Source organism: Lepidochelys kempii, chromosome 1 (genome assembly GCF_965140285.1).
Source record: "Lepidochelys kempii isolate rLepKem1 chromosome 1, rLepKem1.hap1, whole genome shotgun sequence".
In the NCBI taxonomy this organism is placed as follows: Eukaryota; Metazoa; Chordata; order Testudines; family Cheloniidae; genus Lepidochelys; species Lepidochelys kempii.
Window position 1 is genome coordinate 336,791,692 of NC_136380.1, and position 12,910 is coordinate 336,804,601.

The window sequence follows — 12,910 nt, forward strand, 5'->3', positions numbered from 1 at the left end:
GGCATCACAGAGCCAGGTATGAAGCATTGTGTGTACACACTGCACAATGTCTTCATTTATGTTTCACCAATTCCAACACCCATTGAAATCAGTGGAATTTTTCCATTGACTCAATGGATATGGGACCAGATCCCAAATAATCAGACACAGTTTGCTTTGGCAGAGATGCTGCTGTTTGTCACAGTGACACCTTCAGCCTCTGCCAAATTCTCTTCAGCAGCAGCCCAATAGTGACTACTGGGTTTATTTTATTTCATTTTTCTCTTAATGGCCATTTTCAGTATAAAAAATTCAAGTTAGACAGTGGGCCCTTCAGCCAGAAGTTTTTCCTTTTACAACAAAACATTACAGACAAGCCACACGTGGCACTAGCATTATTAAAACTGGGAAGACAAGTAACGGTCAGTAAAGCAGTGACCCTATCATTTAGGGCCTGATCCAATGCCCACTGAAGTCAATGGAAAGATACCACTATTATGGAGTGTGGAATGGGCCATAACAGAGCAGTACATGTTCTCACAACACCATATATATATATTTTACACAACAGAGGGTAGGTGTCGCCATCCTTGTAGGTTAAGAATCCTAAAGAAAGAGATACACTTTCTACACGTTCTTTAAATCCATCCTATTAAATTGAATAGAGAATTATATCCATTATAGAATTCTGTAGGGTGATTGTTACAATCCTGTTAAAAGCTTAACATTTTGAATTTAAAATTGTGTGTGTGTGTTTCAGAGTAATTTCTAGAGACTTTCTTCACATTTCTGCATAAACTTATTGGTTTCACCCCTATTATATTCTATAGGGCCTTTCCTATAAGGGTCCAATGAGTTTCTAATCAACAGATTTGGGCTGAGGCCTGAATCTGGGATCACCTGCCCCAGTTTTATAACCCTGCAACTCCAAGGACTTTAATGGATTTACTCCCAGTTTACAGATGCAAAGGTGAGAGAAGACTAGGGCCGTGTGTATGTGAGTGTGAGAGAGAGAGTCCATGATGAGTGACCCTTCGTGCATTTTCAGCATTATTTCAGTGCGTGGCAACAGCATAGGAACAGAGTGGTACAGGAATTCCCACTACTACCTGATTTTGTCTGCCTTGAGGCAGGGGTTATTTCTTCATATGGGCCCTGCTCTCCTTTAGGACCTGGTCCTGCAAGGTGCTGAGCACTTCTCAGAGATGGGACTTCCAAAATGGGAGTTGAAGATGCTCAGCATCTCTCAGCACCGTCCAGGATTGGCCCCTAACGGAGTGCTGGTAGACACAGGGATTTCCCCCTTATTAGTAGTCAGAGTAATACAAATGGTGGTGCCCAAAGGCCTAATCAGGGCTGGCGCCCCATTGCGCTGGGCGTGGTACCAAAATAGACAAGGGAAAAACCCTGAACGAAGGGGTTAAATTTGAAGACACAAACAGATGAAAGGCAGGGAATGCGGTTGCAGCAGGAGTATGGTGAAGAATTGGCACAGCTTTGTTAGTTACATGGATTGTACGTGGCTGATTTTTAGTTGGAGGTAGAGGTAGGAAGTAAGGGAGTAGGAAAAGGAAAAAGAGGAAGAGGAATATTTATTTCACAGAGCCCCAAAGGCTGGATTCACTGAGCTACAGGCCTCTACTGGGATCCCTCTGAGCACAATATGAAAACGGCTTTATGGTGCTGAAGAACTATTATGGAGCCTAGTTTTCTCACTGACTGTGCCATAAGTCTGGCCTTTTTCTGCTCACAGCCATGGTTAGGGATCACATTCCAGACCAGAAAAGGAACAGGAAGAGACATGAACCCACACATTTGGGTTTACAAGAATACTGGTGTGTTTAGCTTTGTTCAGCCTCAGAGATTTGTGGCCTTAATGACAAGAGAGACTAAGACATTCTCTAAGGACACAGGTCTCCATAGCTGGCAAACTACTGCAACAGAATTCCCAAATGAAATTCTAGTCCCTATCAAGGAAACCACTTACATCTGTAGCTAAAAGACACTTTCTTGATGCCAATCAGGCTATAAAAATAAAATTAGGGAGTTAATTATTTAACTTGCAATTAGACTGTGCCTTTGATGAGACATTGATCCTGCTTCATTATCCTGCTTTATACTAAGGAACTGCCACGAAACGCATAACAATAAAGGCAGGCATGGTGACTTCCATCCCTAGATTCTAAAATGCCTGGCCCTGACATGGCATGCAAGGGAGTATGGGGGAGTTAGGCCACCCCCGCATGGCTTCCCCACATCTTAGCTTGGGCATGGGGGTGGAGCAGAAGCTGCATGTCAAATATGCCTCCCCTTGAATAAAGGTGGGATAAGTAATCTGTGCCTTGTAAACTGGTGGTTAAGGGTGGCACAGATTAACCACGTAGGAGCACGAGCAGGGAAGGAACTGTGGCTCTTTTATACTTCATAGGCAGTTGTCACAGGGTGAGTGGCCCCAGTAAATGAAGTAGATTGAGCTCCCCTGTGCCAGAACAGGTGCTCCCATCTGGCCAGTTAAGAAGATGGGCCAGCACCTGGGGGCTATAAAAGAAGCAGGGAGAATTTGAGAGGGAGGGAGACATGGTAAATCAGAGTTGCCTGAGAGCACAGAAGCTGCCCTGGGTCAGCCAGGGGTAGGTGAGAACTGCGAGACCAGGCAACTGAAAGAGGTCCCAGAAGGTGTTTCCTGGGGAAAGGCTGAAGGCAATGAGAGCAACAACAGGGGTTTACCAGCTAAGTTCCCCAGTCCAGACAGCCAGGGCTGGAGAGGGCTGAAGGCAGGAGGGGCAGCAGCTGAGGGAGTTGCCGGCTGGCTAAGCCAGAGAGATGGTGCCAAGGGCCAGAGAGGACCGAAGGCAGGGGAAAAGCAGAGGGACTTACTCACAGACCTCTCAACACCAAAGAGCTGGACCTGGGGGAGTAAGGGATGCTCCCCTGGTAAAAACGGTCTCCCACCAATGAGGTTGTATGGGTTCCTGCTGGGAAGAACAAGGTTGCACTCTGACTGGGAGAAGTGGCAGTCCTGGCAGAGGAATGGGGAGGTATGGAGAAGGAGCCTAGGTGTGGTGGAAGACAGAGTATAGTGAGGGGATACTCCCAGCAGGGAGGCTGTAGGAGGTTCCTGCTGGGAAGAGTGGGGTTTTAAGGACTACATGCATTGTGGGAGGTTATATGGACTTTGCTTTGGGACTTTTGCTATACGCTATTCGCACTATGTTTGGTGATGAACTGGTTCCCCAGGAAAGGTATTGTTTAAGCAAGAGCCTGAAGTGGAGCTCACTGGGTTACCTGAAGGGGGAAATTGAGGCAGACATGCTTATCATATCATGACCTGCTGCAGAAGGTTGCTCTAGGTGTGGACTGTCTTCTCACAGCAGTGAAATGCAGTCATCAGAGCAGTGCAGGGCTCGAGTCACGCTGGAATGCTCCGGAATGTTGTTCCAGCACATTTCTGAGGAGCCAGAAGGGCATTCTGGTACTTCCAATACCTGAAGTGAAGGTTACTTTACAGTTATCATAAGGACTGGATTGTCATTCTGGCACTTCTGTTTTAGGACTCAAGTGCTGACTGGGACTTAGGAGACCTGGGTTTGGTTCTCAGTTCTGCCACTGGCCTGCTGGGTGACAGAGCAAATCACTTGACCTCTCTGCACCTGCTCCCCCCACCTGTAAAATGAGAATAACAATACTCACCCTCCTTTGTAAAATGCAGAGGTGTATGGAAAACAAAAATGCCATTTGGAGAAGGATTATGAGATTTTTAAAAATGGTTTGATTCTCTAAAATGAAAAATTTAAAAATTCACTGTGATTTACCTAAAGTCAAATTATGAGAAAAGTCAGGGATAGAACCCTGGAGTCCTGACTCCTAATCCCCTGTTGTAGCCAAACACCAGATTGCCTACCCTTATGCGTAAAGAGAAAGGGGCATAAATTAAATACAACTCTACAATGTCTCAGACATTGCCAGTATAGCTGCGAATCAATCAATGAAAGGCTCAGAACATCTGTTTTCCTTGTGTGGAATTTTAAAACAGCCTCAATGCCAATACGTTTCGGAGGTCTATATCAGGAAAGATCTCTATGAGCATAAGTTTAAAATATGAACTTTAAGTCTCTATTGAAAGTTTTCCTCTTTCCTTTGAGTTTGAAGTGCGGCTTTACTGTTTCTGAAGAATGTTGGAACAACCACCCTGGAGAACGAACTCTGTCTAAATTGGGCATAGCGTAGCCAGCAGCAATGCAAAAGCCTCCCCACACTGCTCCACCAGTCCTCATATGGACAGGGAAGAGAGCCACCTGTAGGTGTTGATAGTTGACTCTCCACATCCATTCACTCCTTTGCCTCTTCTGCCTGAGATTGAACAATGGTGCTAGTTAATGCCAGTTAGTTGTGATGTTGGTTTTATAATGGAATACCAGCCACCTGGAAGCTGAACTGGCAACACCAAATCCAGTTCACACAAGCCACCAAACAGCCATTGGACAGTAACTACTGACCTGGAAGGAAAGCATGAGCCTCATGGGAGAAGATGTCTTAACCCCTGTCCATCACCAATAGCATGAGCAACACCACTGAAGTGTTTTGCTCAAGTTATCAGGATTTCTCAAGTGAGAGACAGGGTTTCTCAGAGTTCTGAACTATGGCTGTGTGCTGTATTCCCAATGATAACAGTGGGACAGAAACGAGAGAGAGAAACGTTGGATATATACAGCTTCTGTCAGGAAAAACATCTGCTAGACACGATCAATTAATTCACTGTAATGAAGAGCACTGCAACCTGTTATTGATCCTCTTCGTCCTGTGTTTTACACTACATCGATTTGTAAGATGTTGGGCAGGGGAGGGAGTGCATTGTAGTGTCAGGATCTTGACTGGCCTTTTTAATAACAAAAATTGTCCCATCATTTAACAAGCAGGCGCATCTATTATGCTCTGTTGCTATGTAACTTACTCTTTTCATTTATGTAGGGTACCCATGTACAGCTAATATTAATGTAGAAATAAATACACCATTATCCCCAGCTGTATGTGTATGCATGCGTATACATGCAGCTACACCAGGGGGTCTCAAACTGGGGGGTTGTGACCAGTGATGAGCTGCCAAAATCTTAACAACCGGCTCCCTCCTCACCCCACGAGGCCATCCTCACCTCTGCTCCGCCTCCGCCTGCTTCTCAGCCCGCCCCGGCTTCCCATGCAAACAGCTGATTCGCGGGAAGCCTCGGGGGGTGGAGAAGCAGAGCAGGGTGGTGCATTCAGGGGACGAGGCGAAGCGGAGGTGAGCTGGGGCCGGGGGTGGGAGCACCCATGGAGTCGGTGCCTAAGGCGCCACTTTTGGCCGGTTGTTAAATTTAGAAGCCCTTTTAGAACCAGTTGTCCCTCGCGGAACAACCGGTTCTAAAAGGGCTTCTAAATTTAACAACTGGTTGTAGCAAACCCGGTGCGAACCAGCTCCAGCTCACCACGGGTTGTGAGGTTATTATATGTGGGGTTGCAAGCTGTCAGCCTCCACCCTCAAACTCCTGCAGCATTTATACTAGTGCTAAAAAGTGTTTTTAATATATAAGGGGAGGGTTACCCTCATAGGCTTGCTGTGTGAGAGGGGTCACCAATACAAAAGTTTGAGAACCACTGATCTACACACACAAAATCTACTACTTTTTGTTTGCATTTAACTTGTAGGCCCATACCCTCCTCATCTGGTGAAATCTGAAGAAGCTCTAGGAGCTTCAACAGAACTACATTGATTTAACCAGCTGAAGATCTAGCCTCTTGTTTTTTTAAAGAAAGATAAGACAATTGAAAGGTGAACAGTCATATTAGCTGAAAAGGAACACAGCCTGCTCCAGGCTCAGAGAGATGCGTAGACTCAAAGGTCAGAAGGGACTATCATGATCATCTGCCCTGACTTCCTGCACATTGCAGGCCATAGACCTTCACCCACCCACTCCTGCAATAGGCCTATAACCTCTGGCTGAGTTACTGAAGTCCTCAAATCATGATTTAAAGACTTTGTTACAAAGAATCCACCATTTACACTAGTTTAAACCTGCAAGGGACCTGTGCCCCATGCTGCAGAGGAAGGCAGAAAACCCCTAGGGTCTCTGCCAATCTGACCTCGGGGAAAATTCCTTCCCCACCCCAAATATGGTGATCAGTTGGACCCCGAGCATGTGGGCAAGACCCACCAGTGAGACACCTGGGAAAGAATTCTCTGTAGTAACTCAGAGCCCTCCTCATCTAGTGTCCCACCACCTACTGTTGGAGACATTTTCTGCTAGCAGCTGCATATTGGCTTTAAGCCACTGTAGGCAGCCTCATCCCTTCCATAAACTTATCAAACTCAGTCTTGAAGCCAGTTAAGGTTTTTGTGCCACTGCTCCCCTTGGAAGGCTGTTCCAGAACTTCACTCCTCTGATGGTTAGAAACTTTCATCTAATTTCAAGCCTAAACTTGTTGATGGCCAGTTTATATCCATTTGTTCGTGTCCACATTGGTGCTTAACTTAAATAACTCCTCTCCCTCCCTGGTATTAATCCCTCTGAGGTATTTATATAGAGCTATCATAACTCCCTTCAGCATTCTTTTGATTAGGCTAAACAAGCCAAGCTCTTTGAGTCTCATCTCACAAGGTAGGTTTTCCATTCCTCTCATCATCCTAGTAGCCTTTCTCCACACCTGTTCCAGTTTTAATTCATCTTTCTTAACCATGGGAGACCAGAATTGCACACAGTATTCCACATGAGGTCTCAGCAATGCCTTATATAAAGGTACTAACATTTCCCTGTCTCTACTGGAAATACCTTGCCTGATGCATCCTAAGACTGCATTAGCCTTTTTCACAGTCACATCACATTGGTGGCTCATAGTCATCCTGTGATCAACCGATATATCCTCATGTTTCTCCTCCTCTGTCACTTCCAACTGATAAGTCCCCAGCTTATAGCAAAATTATTGTTGTTAGTCCCTAAGCGCATGACCTCACACTCTGCAGTATTAAATTTCATCCCATTGCTATTACTCCAGTTTTCAAGGACGTTCAGATCATCTTGTATCATCCAGATGGTTTCTAGGCTACACACATAGCCAGAGAAATAGCTACTACTCCCTGCTTTCAACTCACTCCACAGAGGCTACTTCACAACAAACTAGGTGTTGCAGCATTTGCTCATATTCTTCTGGGCCCACCCTGTTGGGCCTCATTGTGATGGGCCACTCACCTCTCATCAGCACCTCCATCAGATGTGTGCAGACTTGTACCCTCTTTGCTTGCAGTGCCTCCCCACACCATCGGCAGTTAACCTTGTCAGGTGGGTCTTCGGGGACTCAGCCCTCCGGCTAAGCCACACATAGTCTATATGCCTGGATGCACAAACAAACCACTCCCTTCCGGGGTAAAAGGTCCAACAGGGCCTGTTGCTGTGCTCTCAGTAATGTCTTTAGCCCTGTCTCTGGGGTAGTTTCCAATCTGTCCTGGCCCTATTACAGAGCAGTGCCCCCAGGGCCCTCTGACCCGAGACTCTGAGTCCTTTAGTGGTCCACTGATGTCCCCAGCTCTCCAGCTGAGTCACTCCTTCACTGCTTCCAGGGCTTTGGCGCCTCTGCCAGTGGCTGATGGGGGGACCTGGGTTTACCCATTACTCTGCATCCTGACCCCAGGTACCCTACAAATAGCAGCCCCATGCTGCTTCCTTTAATAACTGCTGCTGCTATTCCCTGGGCCACTTCCCACGTAGCCCCTCTGCTTCACCCTTCCCTCAGGGCTGAAGATCTCACTTGAGCTCCAGCAGCCAGCAAGGAGCACCTTTTTTACTCCTCTGGTCCCAGCCTGCAACTGATCTGCTCAGGCCCTGTAGTGCCATTTAACTGGACCTGCTGTGTGCTGATTGGCTGCTTTGCTGCAGCCAATCTAGGCAAACTAGGAGGACCCACCTTTACTGCTCCTTTTCTAGGGTGGGGGTGTGGTAGGACCGTGAGGCCTCCTGCAGGTGGTCACAAAGGGCCCAGTACACCCCGTCACATACCTCCCCCTGTAGAAAGGATTGGGGCGGTGGGTACTGTGGGTAATGTCCCCTCCTATAGGGTCTTTGCCTTTCTTAGTTAGGCCTTGTCTACACTACAGAGTTTTGTCAACAAAAATCAGGTTTCGTCAACAAAACCATGGAGATGTACACACAACAATGTTCCCCTCACTGATTTAACTCTCCTGCTTTGCTGACATAATAAAACCACCTCGATGAGTGGCATAGAGCTTTTTGCAACCTACACAAGGTTGTTGCAACAGAAATTCATATACAGTAGCAATCGGCACATTTGCCGACTACAATTCATGCTCAGGCAGAAATCATTAGAGGGGTCATTCAAGGTGGCAAGTAAATAATGCCTGGCTCAATTCATTACAGAAAGACATGTTACTGGTGCTCATTGTCAAAATGTTGCTTCAAAGTCTCTCTGATTCGAATAGCCCCCCACTGAACATCTCTAATAGCCCTGGTGTATGGCTGCTCAAAATCAGCCACCAGGCTATCCACTTCAGTGCTCCACCCCTGGGGAAACTCCCCTCCTTAGCTTCACAAATGTTATGCAGAGCACAGAAGGCTGCTAGGACTATGGGAATATTTTCCTCACTGAAGTCTAACCTGCCAAAAAGGCAGCACCAGCAACCCTTTAATCTGCCATATGCACATTTTAAGTCACTCTGCACCTGCTGAGCCTGCTGAAGTGCTCCTTGCTGCTGTCAAGGTTTTCAGTGTATGGCCTCATGAGTCACGGGAGTAAGAGGTAAGCTGGGTCACCCAGATCACTATGGGCATTTCCATGTCCCCTATTGGAATCTTCTGGTCTGGAAAGAAAGTCCCTGCATGCAGCTTTCTATACAGACCAATATTCCTGAAGATGCACGTGTCATGCACCTTCGCTGAACCCCCCGCCTGCCCCCCCGGTTGATGACAGTGAAATGACCCCAGGGATCCACTAGCGCCTTTAATACCATAAAGTAGCAGCCCTTTCTGTTGATGTACTCCATCACTAGATGGTCTGGGGCCAAAATTGGGATGTGTGTGCCATCTATAGCACCCACATGGTATCTTCTAGACTGAGCACTGAGTCCCGTTGGGTAGATAGAAAGATTAACCTAAATAATCTATATAGAAGCCCCTGGAACCCCATAAAATTGGGTCCCTAATCCATGAACTACTGGAACTCATTTACAAAACTTTTCTTAAACATTACATGAATATATTGTCTCATACTACAGAATTAGAATTTATAATCCCTATTCCATGAGAGACCTTTGAGCTATAATGTATCTTAATTAAAACTATCTTTAGATAGGAATTTACAAAAAAATCCAATTTAAATTAAAAAAATCCATTTTTTTGTTTTGTTTTGTTTTTTAAATCATTGATTTTTATCCACCCTAGCATTTATCTTTATAATACCTCTGTGAGGCAGGAAAGTACTATTATCCCCATTTTACAGATGGGAAAGAGAGGCAGAGAGAGACTAAAATACTTGTCCAAGATCAGATAGGAAGTGTATTGTGGAGCACGGAATTGACCACTAGTCTCCAGAATCCAAGGCTAGCGTCCTACCTACTGGACTATCCTTCCTCTTTAAATCCTCAGTAAGTCTTTAGTGCAAAGTTACAGCTGGCCCTGCACAAGTGAACTAGTAAGGGAGAAGATGCTTTCACTCTGGGAATGAAAGTCACCCCTGTGCAAAGGGCCAGAATAAGGCCTATGCACCAGTTAAGCCCCACGAAATAGGACTTAATGGCACTTAAGTGATGCCTAGCCTATGCTAGGCCTTGGAACAGTGGTAAATTTCACCCCAGGAGACTAAGGGCAGGAGGCCAGCTAACACTACTGGCAATACATATTGTCCCAAAGGAGGCATGTCTGAACAAGACAGGGACCTGTCCATGTCACAGTGGCCATGGAACTGCAGTGGCTGGGAGTGCTGTTATACAGGTGTCACTTGGGCAATCAGCAAGCACAATCCCTAGACCATAACACCTTCACTGGTCTCTGTTTGCTACACCTCATCCATCCCCCATTTCCTAGTGCAGCTCCCACTGCAGCAACCTCAGTTTGGTCCTTAACAAATTATATACAGGTTTGATCTGGACATCTATACCATAGAAGCAGTTGGGCCTGTTTCTTTAGTTTTCCAAGGTTTGCGTTAGCACATATCTAACTTCCAGCCACGAGAGTCTCATTATATATAAGCAGGCCCATGTACTTTCTAGCCAGTTACGCAAACCTTGCTACTAATCTTGCATTCGCTGTGCAAACAAAATTCCTCCAACTGAGGTCAATGGGAGTTCTAGGTATTGTGGTCCACATTCATGTGCCACCAGTTCACAGCAACAGTCACCATCTATCTTATAGTAGTCTGCATCCTGGAGCCAGCACAAGGTTAATGTAGTCTAGATATGTAAAAAATAACACCACCACAAAGAAACTCCGTGTGCATACAAAACAGCTGATTCCAAAATACTGTTAATTCATCATTTCATAAGATAATACCAGCATGTGCTTCTACAGCATCTGTCAGCCAAAGTTCTCACTGCACTTTACAAACATAAAACAAACCTCACTGCAGTCATGTGTGGCAGGCAAGCATTAGGCAATATAACAGGTCAAGATTTTCAAGTATCTTATAAGTTTGGGCACCTCATTTTTGAGTCCCCACAAAAGGCCTCATTTTCAGAAGGTGCTTGCTCATCGCCCCTGAAAATCAGAATCAGATGTAGCATAATTCAACCGTAGCTGACCTTGGGGGCAATAACTTCTTTAGTGGTGTCAGCTCTTCCCCACCACTCCAGGTTCAGGGGAGATCATTGCCAATGTGCTTGACACAATCTGGTGTTCCCTGTGCTAGCACAATACTTAATATCAAGATATTTAGTTCTCTAGGCAGGAAGAGAAGAAGGGCGCAACATTTTTCATTTCACAATGAAAAACACTGTTTCATTTCAAAAAGTCAATTCAAAACATGGTGTTTTGTTTAATTTCTCCAAATCAGAAAATATAGTCAACATTGACGTTTTCACACGAAAAAAAATCAGTTTAGTCAAAACTACATTTTCTGATGGAAACATTTTTTTGGACAGAAAATTTCAACCACCTCTATAGTTGTAAATTATCAAGTTCGTCCCACCCTCAAATTTATTTTATATCTCAAAATTTGTCCAGATGGTTTTCACTCAGGATTGGGGACAAGTTGTCATTCTGGCCACATTGTCATGCTAGGGACAGGGATGCTAGCCAAAGAATTAGCATATAGGATGGAGATATAATCGATACAATTTTAGCCACCTGAATACATATTAGATGCATAACCCCATTCAACAAGATTGAAAGGGCTTCTGCAGCATCCCAGGAGATGGCTGCAGATCTGGTACTCAGAGCTTTGGCACTGTGAATCAAGTCACAGAAATGTCCTGCTTTTTCTGTATTGCATCTATTATTTGAAAATCTGACCTGATAGTACATGTGATATTCTTTTCTGCTTATTTTTCATTTGTAAAACACAAAGTGATTGCCCATCCCGGCTCCAGGGGCTTTGCATAATTTAATGTTCACAACAAAATGTCAGACTTAGTCTACTCGTCCCCATTCCAGCAAATCAAAATACAACTATGCACTGAAAGGCATGGTAATAAAATATAACCCCTCTACCACAAGCATGATAATAATAAATATACATAGATATGCCCCCTCGTGCATACACAGAGATTTCATGGAACCTAATGCAGTGAGGAGTAAAATGACATCCCCTTGCACAAACCTGACGCCTCCTGCAGGAATGAGGGTTTCATCCTGAGGAAAGGCAATGCCACCTGATCTCCTTTGGGTGTCAAACAGCTTTATGTCCATAGGAGCCACAATGGTGGCGGCTGATGAAGGGAGAGGCACTGGGCCACATCCCCTTGCAAACTAGCACTGCCCACTTTCTGAGCAATACTAACCTCTGCAGCCTCCCAAGTTGGTCTCTATCAAAGTCTATGCCCAGCTTCCTCTGGGCTGAACTTAGCTTGCTGTATATTAGGCCTTCAGCCCCAACCTAGATGGGAGGGTTGAAACACTGCATATTAAAAGGGGAGGACATTTTTAAAAAAAATAATGGAGTACAAAGCACCCACTCCTGGTAAACTATTTAGGGATTAACTCCACACACACTATTATATTTAGTTTTACAAAATAATAGTTCCCTCCTATTGTGTTGGGCCTTTGTGTGAAATGTTCTAATCTGAAACAAAAATGATACGTTCAGTTTACAAACCCTGCAAAACCCATTGTCTGTAAATGGAAAACACTGACCAATGCAGAACTATATCAGCACTAGCAGGCACCATTACGGTGAAGGATTATGAACACAGACCATCTGTCTGGAGATTGGTTTTTTTTTTTTTACTGTATAATGCAGCAGCAAATGATTGCAAAATTAAACCCAAGAGTGACCTATCCATTGCCACACAACACTGCCACTGAGAGAATTACCGTAGAACATAGCACGTGGGTTTAAAAACAAAATGCAAATTAACTTTGTAATTTATGAATGATAATTCAGCAAGATTTGAAATACGCAACCTAAAACAGATCCTGTTCAACATGTAAATAGCATAAAATAAAAACAGGAGGATAAAATCAATAGTACTGATCTGTGTTAACTCAGATTCCTTCCACCACACAAATATATTCTGATGATTCACCGAGACAGCCTCAAAGAAGTGACAGGTTTCAGAGTAGCAGCCGTGTTAGTCTGTATTCACAAAAAGAAAAGGAGTACTTGTGGCACCTTAGAGACTAACCAATTTATTTGAGCATAAGCTTTCATGAGCTACAGCTCACTTCATCGGATGTAGCTCACGAAAGCTTATGCTCAAATAAATTGGTTAGTCTCTAAGGTGCCACAAGTCCTCTTT

The 12,910-nt window shown here is 44.8% G+C and overlaps 1 protein-coding gene across 2 annotated transcripts in view; it reads right to left on the reverse strand.

The window, feature by feature from the left end:
- The window catches only part of ELAPOR2 (endosome-lysosome associated apoptosis and autophagy regulator family member 2), a 139,788-nt gene that overhangs the window by 88,078 nt on the left and 38,800 nt on the right, over positions 1-12,910 (reverse strand). The window contains exon 1 of one of the 2 annotated variants that reach the window (XM_073328675.2): positions 11,773-11,859. The exons of the other annotated variant lie outside the window; for it this stretch is intronic. The gene's annotated coding sequence lies outside the window, so the exon portion shown is untranslated. Of the gene's footprint in view, positions 1-11,772; positions 11,860-12,910 lie in introns of those variants that run through there. 2 annotated transcript variants of the gene reach the window in all.